Here is a 6,000-nt window from a genome sequence, read left to right on the forward strand (position 1 = left end):
TCAACCACTACTCCACCTCATTATAAAGTGACTCATTTGCTTGTGGATTGGCACATATAGTGCAACATGAAATAGATGCATAATACACGCTAGTAAGTCACAACAAGGCCAACTTCAAATGCCGACATCAATGTGAAAGTAACTGGTACATAGAACAGCTGACTGTGAATGCAAACTATGCCATGTCATACACATGCATTGAAATAAAAGGCATACATCAAAGCACTTACTTAGGCCTACAATCAACAAGTACTCATGAAGACCAAAGTATGACGAAAATCACGAAATACCAAAGGAAAATCTAGACATGCCTTTTTAAAGGGAGCGAAGGCAGCATCCATTCAGCATCGCTAAATGGACAGTGATTCGGGACAGGTAGGCATAGTTGGCCTATGTGGTTCTTTCTCAGCTCCTCTGTCTAGTTCTTTCGTTTTTTGGTTAGCTAAACATTTTTTGGGTGCTATTTGGTAGCCTGTAATGCGTATATGAAAATCCTAACTGGCATGCAGAACTTTAGAAATGGTAGGTCAAATGTAAATTGGCACTCCACATGAAAAAGGTTGCTGAGGCCCTGCTTTAGGCTATATGAAGCCACCGTTGTGGAAGAGTGCATCCCACCAACATGTATTTTGGGGAAATGCTTTAAATAGCAAGTTGTTCAGTTGTGTTTATTTTCATACCAATACTTGAAACCAAAATTGCACTAGCCTACTGGGCGAATGAATGAAAATATCAATTAGGCTACAGCTATCACAAACTTTATTTTAATAGCAGTAAAATAGCTTTTGATTTTGAATGGTCACAAAAAAGAAGGGCTCCCCCGCTTAATTCAATTAACACCTGGCTACAAGGCTACAAGAAGCCTTACAGGGCCGAGTTCAAATGCCGACATCAAATTCAAATCGGTGCACTGCCTAAACAGCTGACAGGCAAAGCCAACTAGCACTGTCTCCGCTCTCTAAAAGTGAAAGAAAAAGTGCAGTCTGGCAGCTGCATGCTCTGCATGGTCCTAAAGCCAACCATTCAGCCGTTGCTTTTGTTGCCTACTTACTGTAACAATGTTGGTCTTGAGCTATGATATTGACGCCCCTAAGATCAACTACTGGATCTGTAATCTGAGAACAAAGGAATATGTTAATTGGCATGCTCTTTTGTTACAACTATATGAGTCTCTTTGTTTGATATCATTAATGTAAATTTACATCATCTGAAGATATGTTAATACAGTATATTAAAGACCATTAGCAGATACAAATTGTAATAGAAATTTATGTCTGTAAATTAAATTGTAAATCATTTTAATGTGGAGGACTATTTACATGCTAATAGTTATGTTTTGAGAAACTCAAGCTGATCTTTTATTTATTTTTTATTTCACCTTTATTTAACCAGGTAGGCTAGTTGAGAACAAGTTCTCATTTACAACTGTGACCTGGCCAAGATAAAGCAAAGCAGTGTGACACAGACAACAACACAGAGTTACACATGGAATAAACAATAAACAAGCCAATTACACAATAAACAAGTCAATGACACAGTAGAAGAAAATAAAGTCTATATACAGTGTGTGCAAAAGGCATGAGGAGGTAGGCAATAAATAGGCCATAGTAGCGAAGAATTACAATTTAGCAGATTAACACTGGAGTGATAAATGAGCAGATGATTATGTGCAAGTAGAGATACTGGTGTGCAAAAGAGCAAAACAATTAATAAAAACAGTATGGGGATGAGGTAGGTAGATTGGGTGGGCTATTTACAGATGGATCTATCGGACATTGCCTAAAATCTATAGCAATCTTTTGCCTGAAGGCCAATCACAAGTTTGTTGTGTCTGTGTTCTTTTAACAGAGTATTGAAATTCCGTTACAATTGAGTCATTATATGATTTGTACCTCTTTTGACAAGAAACCTAAAGCCCAAGAGTTACATTTTTTATGATTTTATTGATCAAAGGACATAAATGTATTGATCCAATGATCACTGTAGATTTAATTAAAATGACTGTTCACCATGTGTGACTTTTCCCTAGAGTATAATCAGCACAATAAAGCAACAGAATGCAAAGTCTCCATAGGGTCTTGTTGTATTAGAACACTGGTTAACTCATGTGCATTTGGGACCTATATGTACAAGTTATTTCTCCAGCCATAATGTACCTACTTAAGCTCTCCAGTATTCCCTTACAACATGGTGTACTGCGGTGCCATGACAACTGGTATAATAGCAGTGCATAAGTAAGGCCACCTTCATAATAGTTGTTGATTGATCAAGGACATCAATCACCCGAGCTACGGCCTGTTCACCCCGCTACCATCAAGCAGGCAAGGTCAGTACAGGTGCATCAAAGCGGGAACCGAGAGACTGATAAACAGCATCTATCTCAAGGCTCTCAGACTGTTAAATATCCATCACTAGCCGGCTCCCACCCGGTTACTCAACCCTGCCCCGTATACATAGACATGGAATCACTGGTCACTTTAATAATGGAACACTAGTCACTTTAATAATGTTAACATACTGCTTTACTCATTTCATATGTATATACTGTATTCTATTCTACTGTATTTTAGTCAATGCCACTCCGACTTTTCTCATCCTAATATTTATAAATTCACTTTTAGATTTGTGTGTATTGCTGTTAATTGTTCGATACTGTTGCACTGGACTATTAACATTGACACCCCACCCCCTCCATTTGTGTAGTACACTGCTGCTACTCGCTGTTTATTATCTATGCATAGTCACTTCACCCCTACCTACATGTACAAATTACCTCAACTAACCTGTACCCCCGCACACTGACTCGGTACCGGTACCCCCAGTATACAGTCTCATTATTGTTATGTTATTGTGATACTTTTATTTATTTGGTAAATATTTTCTTAACTCTTCTTGAACTGCACTGTTGGTTAAGGGCTTGTAAGTAAGCCTTTCACAGTAAGATCTACACTTGTATTCGGCGCATGTGACAAATAAAGTTTGATTTGATTTTTAGTTGGAGCTAGGAACACAAGCATTTCGCTACACCCGCTATAACATCTGCTAAACATGTGTATGTGACCAATACAATTTGATTTAATTTGATTCTTGACAGCTTGTGAACCTTGTGGGTTACCGATTGATCGTGTACGGTCAACATGGTTTGTAATTGGAGCTGAATGGTCCTTTTAGGTACAAATGTTGTTTACATTATATTATGTAGACTATGAGAGCAACGACAAACCAGGTAGTTGTCACCAATCAATTCTCACACATGATGCTGTGAAACAGCAGCACGGGGTCAGCCACAATGGTATCAATGGTACAGGGCAGACAGTCCTGAATAGATAATGATGTGAAAAAAATCAAGTTGTGAGGGATAAAGAACATCAACTGGTTGTGCCCTTGTATCAGACTTGTATAAATATTCACTGTTCATCGCTGCATCTCCTACGGTCGACAGTAAATAGGATTGAGAATGTCACAACTGTCACATGGGGACACAGAGGATTTGTCAGTGTAATTTCAATCCCTCCTCAGCAAATCAGGTACAACATCTTCGGAATGACTGCTTATCGCCTTGCTTTCGGGAAGGGAGAGCAGGAATAGAGGAGGGAGTGTGTGTGTGTGTGTGTGTGGGGGGGGGGCACATACTGTCAAAACATTCTGCGCTGTGTGTTTGAGAAGGTGGGGATGGTGGTGGTATATTCAAGTATATTGAATCAATGATTCATACTGTCAATACTACTCTCAAACTATGTTAGTGCTGTGTCCAGAACTGTAGGACTAAAGAAGAAAAGCATCCTTCCTGTTCTGACAAGGTTTCCATTCTTTGGATTTTTCCAATCATATTCACTAATGATCTTTTTGAGAAGGGGAAGGATTAATGATGATGAGGAAGAATGCATTTCTTGCTGTGTCCCAATATCTTTGCATTCCCCTCTCCCATCCTTTCTTTGTAGACTACTGGTAGATGAATGGATAGCTATCACTGCTTTCACCTAACAAACACGGTCCAAACAATGAAGGAAAGCAAACAAGAAAAGGAAATGATTTAAATATACTAGTGATAGTCCTCAAACATTTTCCTCTCCTCCAGTACCATTGGTAAAAGTGACCACCTCTACATGCATACGCCACAGGAGAGAAACTGAGGTAGGTCCAGTGATTTTCATTAAGATAGACTCAGAGCACTTGTCTTATTACTGGGCCATTAGGCTCTCTATCGCTAACAGATTGGCTCTAATAGGGAGCAGGGGAGGCAGGCAGAAGGTAATTGCGGTTGGACTGGCCACACAGGTGTCGGGTCCCGTTCACTCCCTGATTGGCTAATTAACACATTGTCAATCAACACCCCAGGGACTTTCCGCAGATGAAAAGTAGTTAAAAGGTGGGAGAAGGTTTGAATGAATCTTAACTTTTTTCACTATGCATTACTTTGTCATATTATTGAGCGATCAAATAATGCTGAATTGTCTTGTAAAGTATGATACATTTTAGGATAATATTTGCTTGGTATTAAGACAATGAATTGTTTGTTGGATTTTACTTTATTTTTGTTGAGTATAAGTTGGGAATTCATCCATTGCAGATAGTGGATTTCCACACTGCTCTTTCAGAAGCCACGGGACAATCGGTTTCTAAATCAAGTGTCAACTGCATCCAACCAGGTCATGGTACTGTACAAATCAAAGTGGGGTTGATTTATGCTGTTGCATTTCTGCAGGGAGGTGAATGACATGGACTACCAGTCTGCACTGGTATAGTGGAAACCCACAGCCAATGCACAGGGCCCTGGAGGAACTAACTATGTGAGTTCTGTTGATAGACTACAGCTCTGGGGACACATGCGCCCATCTCACAACTATATCAATTATTATAATTGTTTTAAATCATTTTGGAGTAACCCTCATTTTTAGGTTCCACATGTAGCAAGCAAAGTGTTTGTTTTCCAATCTACATGGCTAGTAGGTGAGTCACAGACAATATAGTTGTCATGCATCTAATTAGCCTATTTCTCAGCGGCACCGGCGGGAGCACGCCTCGGCCTCCTCGCCTAATTGGCTATCAGTTTTTTTTTTTATGTATTCGGCGAATCAGGTTGGACTCGGATGAAGTGTGATGCGTTGTTCAAGATGGATAAACACAAGGCTGAAGACCAAGTGGTGCACAAACGCAGAAAAAAAGTTGTATCTGATCAAATTACCTAAAATGACCACATCAGCAAAGCTACCACCTCGTCCTGGACTGACAAAACATAATCGCAGGTGGAAGCTACTAGGCCTACTTATGCAGCAGCTAACAATAGCAGCCTCCCAGTTTAGACCGAGCGCTCACTGCCCAGCAATGAGTGGCCTTGCGCCTCTTCTTCCTCCCCTCAAGAATAGTTACCGGTCCTCTGGAGAGTGCCGGTCCTTCTCTGACTACTGCCAGAAACCCAACGCTGGTAACCTTACTCATTATGAGGCGGATAGTCCCGACAGCATGGCGTCAGGGTCCCAATGTTATACAAATAGGCGACCAGCTAAATACTGTACTGTGTATATATATAGATAGGCTAGACTGCATTGTCTGCATAATGAAACAAACCCTAGTAAGCTATTGTTTTGACGGTGGATGATTGTATTATTTGGCATTAATAGACTGGTTTTACGCAGCATAGACTTTCTCTCGCGAGGATGGCTAACGGTAGGTGTAAATTAGACTGTAAATTGGCTCGTGCTGCTCCGGCCGCCCGGAGTGGTTTGCTTGTGGGTGTGCAAGCAGCATATAGCAGCTTTTCGATTGTGCGTCAACTCAGCATAGCAAGTTTGTATGAAGGTCTGGTTATTAAATGTGTAAATAGTTGAATCCATTCTCCAATTCATGAATTTATTCACAGATAAATAGTAAAATGCACTAAACCGCTCTGGTGACAGACTTTGCTGCTTGCTCTGTTAACCAATCGTCCACATGGCACGGATAACCTATTCAAGTATTATTGGCTAACTAGCTACAGTGCAGGCAACTCAAATGAGCTGC

The sequence above is a fragment of the Salvelinus namaycush genome, chromosome 21 (assembly GCF_016432855.1).
Source record: "Salvelinus namaycush isolate Seneca chromosome 21, SaNama_1.0, whole genome shotgun sequence".
In the NCBI taxonomy this organism is placed as follows: Eukaryota; Metazoa; Chordata; class Actinopteri; order Salmoniformes; family Salmonidae; genus Salvelinus; species Salvelinus namaycush.